This window comes from Convolutriloba macropyga, chromosome 9 (genome assembly GCF_964194025.1).
Source record: "Convolutriloba macropyga chromosome 9, txConMacr16.3, whole genome shotgun sequence".
Taxonomy (NCBI): Eukaryota; Metazoa; Xenacoelomorpha; order Acoela; family Convolutidae; genus Convolutriloba; species Convolutriloba macropyga.
The window spans coordinates 54,981,876-54,994,154 of record NC_134476.1 but is presented as its reverse complement, the minus strand read 5'-3'; the positions used below and the strand labels follow the sequence as shown (position 1 = coordinate 54,994,154).

Below are 12,279 nucleotides of genomic sequence, written 5' to 3'. Positions count from 1 at the left end.
TCTTCAAAAACATTATTTGAAAGCCTTTAAAAATGTTTGATATAAACTGAAATCAGGCAAAATATTCAGTTAAACAATCGTGGAAGCAATCAAGGTTTTTGATTGGCATAAATATGCCAAACAACATTGATGAGAACGACATTTAGCGGCAAGAAAAATCCTGATAAGTTTTGGGAGAGCACGGATGCTCAGCCGTTAGAACTCTAGGCTATTCACTGAAGTCTTTAAACAGGTTCTTTTGCGCATTCCTTCAGCGCCAATTGGAACTATTCTTAGTGTGATAAGCTGATAAGAGAGCGATTAACAATTCGAAATACAGGAAAATTTGTATAAATTAAGAAAAACAAATTTAATTTCTTTAAAAAAATAAATTGAAAGTCATTAAAACTTTAAGCTCTATTCCGAAATGTGTACAAAATTTCTTTCGGACATCTATAGAAGCCCTTAGGGTTTTTCATTAACAGGAATGGGTTGTACGAAAGCGAAAAGAACCGCATTTACAGGTAGAGACAAAAATCCAATAAGCATTTTGACATAAGTGCTTTGCAGGCGTTAAAACTATGAGCTAGTCATGGAAGTTGTTAAAAAAGCTTCTTTTGCGCATTTTTTAAATGCCAATTGAAGCTATTCTTAATATAATAAGTTCAAATGGGAATTTGGAACTACCTCAAATACAGGAAATTATTAAACAATTCACAAAGTTTTTTTTGAAAAATTGTAGTAAGAAGGCCAAAAAAAACATTACTTGCTTATAAAAACACTCTAAAGAGTAATTTTTCCTTTACGTAGAATAAAAGTTTCCCTATATAATTTTACTCTAAGCTACTCGTGGACAGAATTAAGATTAAGAAAACGACAAATTTCAGAACTTCACTAACATTCTCTTAAAACAAACATATTCAAAGTCATAAGAGGCATTAGATAATAACTAAAGGCATTGTTTAGGTTCACCTGCAACTCTCTAAGAACTCAATTGAATTTTTAGTTAATACAACGTAATTATGAGGTTGCAAAAAAACGAATGAATCCAAAACAAAAAGAAATCATTTGTAGTTTACGAAAACACAAAATTACGGAAAATGTGAATAAAAACAACGGAATTCACTCTACTTTTCTCAAAAGTTTAAACCTCGAACTCCCTGTGAAAAATAAAACTCAAAAATTTTTTTAAGTTTCACATTCTACGATGAAGGAGCTTTCTAATGATACCAGTCTCAACTCTCTCTATATCGATCGGCCAAAAAGTTAGAAAAACCTTTTTTGAGTTTATAGTTCCTCACCCCACAAGTGGGTCGGAACAATTAGGTTGATAAAAATCCTCTGGTTGATATATTAGCTATATTCATCTTAAACACTTGATTGGCGGCTTAAGTAGAAACACGTTAGAGAAATTCGAGTATTACACATAGGACCCAGTTCGTCCCACAGGTCTGGCAATTAGCACTTGAATGAAAATCTTAGTTATTATGGATGATAGCTAAATTGCACACAGTAGACTTGAAAAAAGGCAAAAATCATGAGAAGCTGGTTACCGTGATTGTTGTTCTGAGACTCCCAAGTGCAAAACTAATTTCGGTAAAGGGTTGGAGCTTCCATTATATCTTTTTTGGCTTTATCAATATCACATATTTTTGGTGAACGCGGTAGGCAACTAAATATTCCTGGTTGCCAAAGTTAACTCCCCAAGCATAAGATACAATAATTCACACGTCAGGACTGCGGGATACTGATATTTTGGTCGATAACTTAAGGTAAAATGAAAAACGCTACCTTTCACCAAAAAGCGGGTGTGATCCGCGAGAGACGGTACTTGATAGTTAAATATTTTTATTGAGCGACCTTTATTTTTGGTCGTCCAACCGGACAAAAAAACTTTACAAATCTAAAAATGTCTCAAACTAAACAGCAAAATACCAACAAACAGGCAGTTTTTTCTTCGAAACTTTTAATGTCACCAAATTTGGACTCCTGGCTGAATACAGGTTAATGGCACATCGAATTGAAGAGACCGAGATGCTTATAAAAAATTGTACACGAAAACCCAATAATCTTCATAAACAGGCAGTCGATTCTACTACAATCTACGAGGAATAAAGAGCCGCCTCCCACTGCATTTCTTCTTCCCAGAGAAACAACCTGACTATTTGAAACGAAGGTGGCATCATAGTTACAGAGCTGATACTGGAGCTACCTAGTATATTGGTCGTGGACTGTTGGAATACTTAGCATCCCACTCAGAAAGCTCGAACTTAGTAGTATAACAGATGAAAAAAAAATTGTCAAAAGAACAAAAGTATGTCGTGAGGATCTGTCAAATTGGACTCTTGATCAAAAGGAAATTAGATTAATGTTAAACTAAATTGGTTGAGCTTATTTCTGACAGAAAAAACAGAACTCTCAGAATTTGTAGAAGCACAGACAAACTTCAGAAACGCAAAGATTACCTCGATAATTTTTTTGTTGCAAATCTGGAGTATTGCACAAACAAATCAAAACTTCTTACGCCGCAAACAGCCGATGGAGAGAACTGGAAACTAGAATTAGTTCTGAAAAATTTTGTCAAGGCCACATATCGCCAAAAAATATGGTCAGGTTGAACCATTTCTAAAACATGTCGATTCGGTCAAATAAATGAACTGGGTTGAAGAGCCGGATAAGTCCGAAGTTGGTGAAAAGGCAGTGGAAGCAGATTCATCCAAACCTTTCTTTACAAAAATACTTTCCACTTTTTACAAAAAACCTTTCCACTAAGCATTTGACTGAGGGCGAAGGAAAACAAAGGAGAGAAAAATGATCAAAAATGAGCCGCCGCAGATCCAATTTGATCATAAACTAAAGCCAAAGCCAATGATGCACCAGTTTATGTCGGATGTCTACTTTTATCAAAATGTTGATGCCAGCACTGAAGCCACTCACGTAACACATTCGAATGTAAAATTAGCCAGCAGTAGAAGCAGAATATTAGCAGTGAGAGAACTATTTATCAAAACTGCTCTGAAATTGAAAGTAGTCGTTGGCGTTTTGAGATCGTTCCGAGGGGGAAAATCTCTAGCTAAACTTTTCCCGACGAAGTTCTCTAATTAAACGCAACCTTCACTATATTTCTGAACTCCTCCATCACAAATTTTCAAGCAAGCTCAAGCTTACTCAATGCTACACAAGTTGAAACTTTATGAGATGAAGGGAGACTCACAGGAGTGTTCCAAATGATCGATTACTATTAACAACGTTGTGGTGACTCGAAAGTGACTTTCACAAAATGCAACTCAGGTTAAAAGCAAAAGAATGACCAGAGGGGCGAGAGCTCTCCTAGTTATTTTTTCTGAAGGAATGTACAGACAAAAACCGGCACTTTTTGGACAACCGACTATAATAACCAAAGAAGTGAGGAAAATATAGACATTCCGAATGATTCGAGGATCTTCTTTTAAGGGGTTGCTGCTTTTATAGAGTTCTCCCATATGGTTGGCTGTTTTAGATACGGTTATCAATACGATTTGTACGCTTTGTTCAAACTGGCATTAACTATACCAGAGAACAACCGATAAGCCTTAAAGAAAACTGTTACGGACATGATCAAGTGCAGTTGATTTTTGGACGGGGCGCCTATGAGTGGCAATATAGTGAAAAGTGATTACGTTCTGAAACTAGCACCTATAGACCATTTTAAGCAAAATTGAGATGGGCTCTCAGTGATAAGTTTTCTAATATGTTATTAGTAATTACCTCAGTGTAATAATAACTTCTGAGCTCAAATGACGATTTCTTATCAACTTTAGTGAAAACGTAGTGAGAAAAAGACCCAGGCTGAGGTCCCAGACCAAAAATCGATATGTCCAGACCGATATGAACATAAAAAGGGCGAATCGCGCGTTCAAAATTGCACGGTCCGCAAACACGAATAGTCCTACGATAGTCTGGACATAAGCAACGTTGAACGAACAAAAGTCTGAACATAGTGACCCTCGAGCGAACAAAAATTTTTTGAATGGAACATTTGTGAATGGAACATTTGTGAATTTTCAAGAATGGAAACAATAATGCCAAAAAATGATCCCATGTTTGACTAAACGTCCTTACTAGAGTGCTCAGTGAAGTGGGAGATTTCTACCAAGAAAACTGCAACTCACTTGAGTTCAAAATTTGCAAAACGTCGAACGCAGGAAAAGTCGCATCCAACAGTTTACTTTGAACGCAATTATAGACCATTGCTTAAATTGCAAAGCAAAATCAAGCTGTAATTGCTGGGTGGCAAACACACCCTTCAGCAAATACTTTCATCGACTACCTTTTCTAAATTTAAAATGTAGCAATTGCTGGGGCACGAATTTCTGATCACGAGCACGGTTGGCAAAATTTGCTTGGGCACGGTTTGGAACGCACGAAAGTCTGATCAGATGTGATTTTGAACGCACGAAAGTCTGGACTAAGGGACTTTTGAGCTCACGAAGAACACACAAATACTTTTGAACGAGCGAAAGTCTGGACATAAGTACGTGCCGTCAAGGATGGTCTGGACATACACATGTTTTGTTTGGGACGGTCTGGACATATGGACTTTCGGTCTGGGGCCTAAACCTGGGGAATCATACGCATCAAGATGTAACGTATAAGTTTGCTCAAACCGGATACAAATTTCGATCAAGATGGAGTTAAAAAGTGTACATATTTCAAAAAACCTGCTTTGAAGTCCTTATCTCACGCGATTTTCACCCAATAGGTATAAGATATTTCCAAAGAAAAAATTGTTGCAAAATTTTTAAACTTAAGTTAATACTATTTTCACTGATAGCTGGGAATAATAAATTTCATTTTTCAGTCTTACACCAAAGCTGGGGAGTTCAAAAATGCATATGATTTGCAAAGTCCGTCTTTGTCATTGTGACAAGCAAATTTGAACCAATGGATGGGGGAGATTTCCGAAAACAAAACTTTCACCAAAAGTTCGAACTCTTAAACAGTTTTGGGATATATCAATTCTCGCTTTAATCTAACTCGGAACCTGGAGAGTTGATATAAAATACATCATTAAAGTATACAGTTCGGTTCAAAGCTGGGGAAAAATTTACAATCGACCTTTTTGAAACTGAAAAATGTTCTAAACAGTTGAAGGCAGCTTGAATTTGATTTTGTCGCTGAATTTATCTGATTTTCTTTCAGTTCTCTTGTAAATTGTTCAGGTAAAACATAGAACCTCTTTGCCAATTTTTGTTTTTCTTTTCGTTCACAAACTTTGAATTTGTCAATTTCTCGCTTAGCTTCGAATTTTAAATAACGTTATATTTTTAGAAATATGAATAAAAAATAACGAGCGTGGCCTTCCAGTATTACGAAGTTTTTAACAGCGTAGCTTTTTTCCCAAGTTTGCTGTAGCGATAGAAAATATCGATTTCTGTGAAACTTTCCACTTTTATAACCAATAGATGCATCCAATTTTATAACCAATAGATGCATCCAATCAACACAGTGATTTTATCGCAACTAACCCGAGGTCTACTGTAAACATTGTGCCCAGTGCTAAATCTCAATACAAAAGACAACAATATGAGAAAAGAGAAAAAAGTTCTTCGTTTTCATTCTATAAAGACTGCCGTCAATCCGTTTTGCCGGAAAACTCTATGTCCGGCAGGTTGTCAATAACCAGACGTCGGATGCAGTACTTCGAATCAAGAGCATGAGGGACATTAATGGAATCATTTGTCAATTTGTTCGAGGAAATAGTCAAATTGGAACCACGGCTTCTCAGTGAAGGCTGCCGATGGAAAAAATGTTTGTCGAGCATAAGTTGCTCAGTGGTTGCACATAGAACTAAGCTTGCAAATTCTAACAGTTTTCATACAATATCGTACAAATCAACTATTTTTTGAAATCTAGCTTTTATAATTTACATTTAGATGGCTAAATAAGGTTCAAGTTTTGTTGCCTTTTGCTAGGAATCCCACACCGCTCGGAATCTCGCACTTAAACACGAGACAATGCACAGAATATTTTTCTGTTTTCTCTATGTTGCGCTTTACTGGTATATTGAGCGTTTGGCTCGGCTTTACTGATAATTGATGCCTCTTGCAGCAAAGAAAAACAGATCTGTCTAAACGTCGCCGGAAAATACCAAAACCAAAATTTTGAGTTTAGCATTTTTCCTGCAATCATCAATTTGTCAGTTGATGATACATCAAAAGATGACAGCCTTTCTGGGAAAACAAGTTCTTTGGCGGTTGATTTTAACCAAACTTACTGCTTTGTGTACTTGACAAATAGAGCTGAAACCACTATGGCCTGAGTCCCTCTTTAAGCACAACCCCAGATCAGGTCTCTGATTCGTCATCAGAAAAAGCTTGAAAAAATTTGAGAGGCTTTTTATGGTTTTGGGAGAAAGGGTTGTTTTGCTTTTTGTTAAAGTAGTGAGATTTTAGTTGTAAAGCAAAGTTTAAGAGCAGATTCAGTTCGTCTGCATTGTGGAATTTAACTATTTCGAACGGTTCTAAATATTCCATTAAGCGTTGATTTTTTGTTATAACATAAATAGCTCTCTTGCATCACACGAAGTGTCTGATTCGAATAATGTTTCTCCGCAGCGGAAGTTCATTCTGAGTTTTTTTTAGTGTCTGAGCAATAGTTTTATTTTTCTCGTTACTGCAGAACGATTTATTATGATTGTGTCTCCTGTGACTAAATCTAGATATATAAAAGTGTAATAGAGGTAGAAAATCTAATCTTCTCCGTAAATGATATCAAGTGTCTTTTGGCGAGTTCTTTTTTAATTAGATTTTGTTAACTAAATGATCGCACCATTTAATGCAGATCCCGACTTTAACTGCTTTTAAAGTTTTAAGTGGTAAAGAGTTAGGGCTACTTACTTCTGCGCGCAAAGTAGATTACCTAGTCCTCTCTGAATATCTCACTACAAAAGACCCTGTTGATAAACATCAGTTATAACGATGGTAACAGTATACAGCACCAGAGTCAATGGTAAACACATAGTGCAACTATCTGTTAGACTGACTAGAGTTAGGCGTGCTAGAGTTATATTAACGAAAAGAGAGTCTTCTCAATCTTCGATTGAAGGAGAGTACACATTCTGTATTTTCGTCTGCTGCAATTGGAAGCCAGCCCTCCACTAAATTTTGCGTGTAAAATGTTGACATACACAGCTTGTATATATTTTGCCGTCTGAACTCTGTTTGAAGCTGTTTTCTATTTGAAGCTGTTTGATGCTTTTTTTCCCCTTATTTTCATTTCTTCAAGGTTTTTTATAATACTTTTCATACTTCCTGTTGTTTGAGTTTTATATTGTTTTAGGCAATAATAAAGCAAGGTGGACAATGTTGGGCCTAGTTACACTTTTCCTGGTATAACTGAATTGTTAAGTAGATGATTCCTTCTCCCTCCTGCCCCAAAACACAAACACACAGACGATTGCATAAACTCACGAACACACACACAATCACACACACGCACATATACACACACACATGCACAAACACTCAACACACACAACACACACAACACACAGACAAAAAACACTCACAACACATAGACACATCACAAAACACACAAAAAAAACTCGCAGAACACACACTCAACACAAAACATACATACAGCACACACAAAACACGCACACACACACACAACGCCCCCCACATAACACACTCACACAACACACAGACACACACAACACACATACAACACACTCACATACACACACGAATTATCATTTTTCTTTTGAATTGTTAGAGCATTCAAGTAGAGAACATAAACATCAACAGAGGTAAACATCAACAGCAGTATTATAACAGAAATTTCAAAAGAAAACCAAAAGTTCATATATAATTTTCATAAATACAACAAAATACGTATGTCAGTCAATAGAAAAACCGGGCAGCTTTATATTTATTTGAAAAGTCGTAGGAGATTTTCATGAGTTAAGAACAAACTTTAGAAAAAAGTCCAAAATTGATTGATAAGAAAATGATTTATTTTTAAAAATAATTTCTGCATTATTTTTTGGAAGTTTTGAAATGTTTACAAGTTTTCCATTTTTTTTTCCAAAAGTTATAACTATTGAATAATTATCCAATATTTTCCGACTAAAGAACCCTGTCTCTTCTTTTTTGCATTTTCTGATGTAGTCGCTCGTGACTAGGGAATTTTTTTCCTATCGCATACCAGTCCTATCTCACCCGGAATTCATTTCAAAATATATTTCATATTTGCCCTCTAACGTTTGCATCAATTTGAAGTTTTGCGACCTCTTTAAGGAGGCCTTGAAACTTGAGTTGCCTTTAATTACTGAATTGAAATTATATAGTATAAATCTTCATAAACAGATTACTAAGAGCTCATACATAAAACAACAATCTAATCTAGGAGATTATGTAAAAACAAGATATAAATTATCCTTGCTTTCATTTCCTAAACAGAGGCAAAAAGGGGTTAAGGAAAATCCAAATGACTTTAGCTCAATAATAAGCCTTGTAGCTTCTTCTCTTTTTCTCTTTGTAGTTCCTGAGTAGAAGCAGGCAATGATGAATAACAAAATATCTTCACACGTTTGAGCGGATGTAAATTCGTTAATCTTTAACACTCAGCACAATTATCCTTCATTTTGCGCCCCTTATTTTCCTTGTTTGCGCATTAATATAACCACATCTGAGCTTTCGTTCTCTTCCTCTCTTTTGCGTATTAGCTGTGAGACCAAATTGTTTGTGTTTTACCACTGCGGTTGTTATTCGCTTTTGTTTTCTATTCGATATTTGAGAAAAGTGGCTTCTGATAAAAAAAAACAATTACTTAATTGTTTCTGTGGTGATTAATTTTTTAGGTAATCACACTGGAGTAATTCGAATACGGCCATTCTATACGATCGTTCAGAAATTTCATTTTCACAATTTTTGTAATTGTTTAAAACTGTTTTTTTATCAATTCGTGAATGACCTAAAATACTTTTGAAGTAAATCGTTTTCACCCTCCTATGAAATGAAAGGCAAAGAACTACAGGTAAGCTCTATTTCCAATGGACTGTTGGCATAATTTTTAACTCTTATACTCCCTCCCCATAAGACAGATCAATATTTCAAAAAAGTTATGGTAATTACGCACACACGCACGCCCGCACGCACGCACACACACACACACACAAACACACGCACGGACGCACGCACGCACACACACACAAAAACACACAAACACACACACAATCACACACACACACACACACACCACACACACACACACACACACACACACACATATATATATATATATATATATATATATATATATATGTGTGTGTGTCTGTGTGTGTGTACTGTAGTGTGGACCCGAAATTATTAAAAGACCGTCCTCGACCTATTTCAGGCTTGAAAAGACTGTCCTGGACAGATATTTAGTATTAAAAGAATTCGTCCCGACTTTGCCTGATGTCCGCAACTTGAGCTGGAACTAAAACAATCGTCCTCGACTTTGACTGGACAACAAACCGTGTCCTGGAATTTGGATGAACAATAAAACGCCTGGAAATTAGCTGGGCAATAAAAAGTGTCCAAGATATTGGCTGGACAATAAAACGTGTCCTGAAACAATAAAAAATTAACGGGCATTATTGCTAATCATTGCTTATAACGTAGTCAGTATATGTAAATGTGCATGTAGATGTGTGTAGGTGTATGTGTGGATGTGTGTTTGTTCGTGTGCGTCAGTGTGTGCGTGCAGAGAGTAAGTTTGAACGTGTGTAAATTTGAATGCGTGTGTGGGTGGGTGGGTAGCTGGGTGGGTTGGGGTGGAGTTTGTGGATGCGTAGGTGGGTGGGTCAGCCTGGTGTTCACTTGTGTGTTTGTTTACAAGTTTTTGTGCGTGCGTTTATGTTTGTAATCGTGTGCGTGCTTGCATGTGTGCGTACATGAGCGGGCTTTTGTGTATGTTGGCTAATATTTGTATAACTTTTTATATTTATATATATATATATATATATATATATATATATATATATATTAATATATATATATATATATATATATATATATATATAAATATATATATATATATATATATATATATATGAGTGTGTTTTGTGTGGTGTGTGTGTGTAGATATATATATATATATATATATATATATATATATTTATATTTGCATATATATATATATATATATATATATATGAACACACACACACACACATACACAAATACAAACACAGTCTCACGCGAATAACGACACACACACAAGCTCGCACGCTCTCAGCAACCTACTTATGCACACATAAACACAAACACGACACAGATACAAACAGCACACATCGCCAAACACACAAATAAACATTATCAGTCTCATTCACCCACCTACGCATCCAACAAAAGAAGCCCAACCCACACAGACACCCACCCACGCGCACAATCATGTACACAAATTTATATATAAACACGTTCAAACTAACTCTCATCACACACACACTAACACATCCACACACACACAAACGAATATGTACAAGCAAATTAGTAAAAGCTGCAAAAATCTTAATCTGAAGAATTTAAAATTTTTTAAAATAACAAAGCCAGTATCTGGCGGGATCTCATTTATTCAGCAATATAACCATGAATGGATCATATGACCACATGGATCATATGGGAAGCAATTAACGGTAAATCATTTTAACGAACAGCAGAATTTTTCGTCTTCAGCAAAAAACAGTCATAAAACAGCATCTATTATTTCCATTATATTGTAGACGATGATTTTTCAAAAAAAGATTCAAAATTGCAGTAGATTTTTTTGAGTCTATGATGAGAAAATTTTAAACTTTTTCTTTCTCGTTCCTGGCAATTACTTCAAATCTTTTCATTGAACTCGTTTAACATTGAAGTTGCTTTAAACAAACTCAGAGACGTTTGCACAGAAAAAAACACATCTGAACGAGAAATATATTGGTGCAAACTGTCAGCAACAGTAACCCCGCAACATTTTCCCCTTGTTAGTTTGTTCAAATTTATTGAGATCATTATCATTATTGCCGTAAAAGTCGTATCTCTGACTTCAATTTTTCATGATTTTATATTCCAATTGTTTTGCGTCAACGTTTCATAAAATTTAACCGCGCCGAACATAACTTTGACGATAACTGAAAGTATAGACTACAACTTTTTATGCTATTTTCTAACAACGAGACAAGATTGTACCAGAATGATAAGCACAAAAAATTTGTGATAATCAGCTGTTAACTCTCAAATTGGATTAAATTTAAGAAAAGTTAACAACTTCTGCACATCCTAGGTTTTAAAACGAAACCGTGGATTCAAAAAACCTAGATGAATCGATATTCTGAACTTCGTAAATTTCAAAATGACCACACCAGATGGATAATAAAAACGTGCTACCAACTTTCAGTATTAGTACATCAAAACTATATGCTGTCCGGTTTTCAAAGTCAGCCACAATTTGAGTAACTTCCTCCTGAATTGTTGTGTACACTTCAATTATTACGACTCAACCAGCTCAATAGACTTCTCTGGTTCATAAGACTATTGGTTCCATGTTGGCTAATAAAATAGACCACTGACCAATTCCCTACGTTGAGTAAGATATAAATAAAAAATGGACTATTTGAATAACGTCTTCGAGAGTCGATAAATAAATCACTGGCTGATAACCGCTCAATAATCATAATTAACAACACTCAAAAAACTTCTTACACAAAACGAATTGGTAGTCGTTCGAAAAAAAACATAACTGAAAACATCAGTGCAGTAACCACTAACACACCCAGTGCGCTAATTTTTGCGAGGGTCACAGCCATAAATTTTCCGTACATAGTCATAAATAAGACTCATAATTTTGGTGCAGCAAATCTGCTACGATGTCAACTTTTGTTAAATTAAATTAACCTCAGTTTAAGTAGACATTTTTCATGGGCGACTTCTCTAACCCATCCTGACTGTTTTACAGCGTTGCTGACACAATGACTGCTCAAATTTTGTTCTCTTGATTATGAAGTCAAGTAAAACATTCTTTTTCATTTTGTGTCTCAGTCTGGATAGAAAATTTCCTCACTAAAAAGAACATGATAGGCAATCAAACTTCATCTTAGTCAAATTTTTGCAAGACACGGATTTTTTAAGAGTATAGTATCAGATAATAGTCCTGCATTTGCAATTTGGGATCTCAAACAGTGGTTTTGTTTTATTTACCGGGAATTAGGAAAATGTAGTCAAACGTAGCTAATGGACATCAACCAGAGCTAATGGATTAGGTGAGACAGCAGCTCAGATTGTGAAGCGTGTGCAT

At 35.5% G+C, this 12,279-nt stretch overlaps 2 protein-coding genes across 2 annotated transcripts in view; one reads left to right on the top strand and one right to left on the bottom strand.

The window, feature by feature from the left end:
• The window catches only part of LOC142345864 (ubiquitin-conjugating enzyme E2 S-like), a 309,073-nt gene that overhangs the window by 149,402 nt on the left and 147,392 nt on the right, over positions 1-12,279 (bottom strand). The window lies entirely within an intron of this gene.
• Positions 8,880-12,279, top strand: part of LOC142345475 (uncharacterized) — a 41,000-nt gene continuing 37,600 nt past the window's right edge. The window contains exon 1 of the mRNA XM_075397537.1: positions 8,880-8,997. The gene's annotated coding sequence lies outside the window, so the exon portion shown is untranslated. The remainder of the gene's footprint in view (positions 8,998-12,279) is intronic.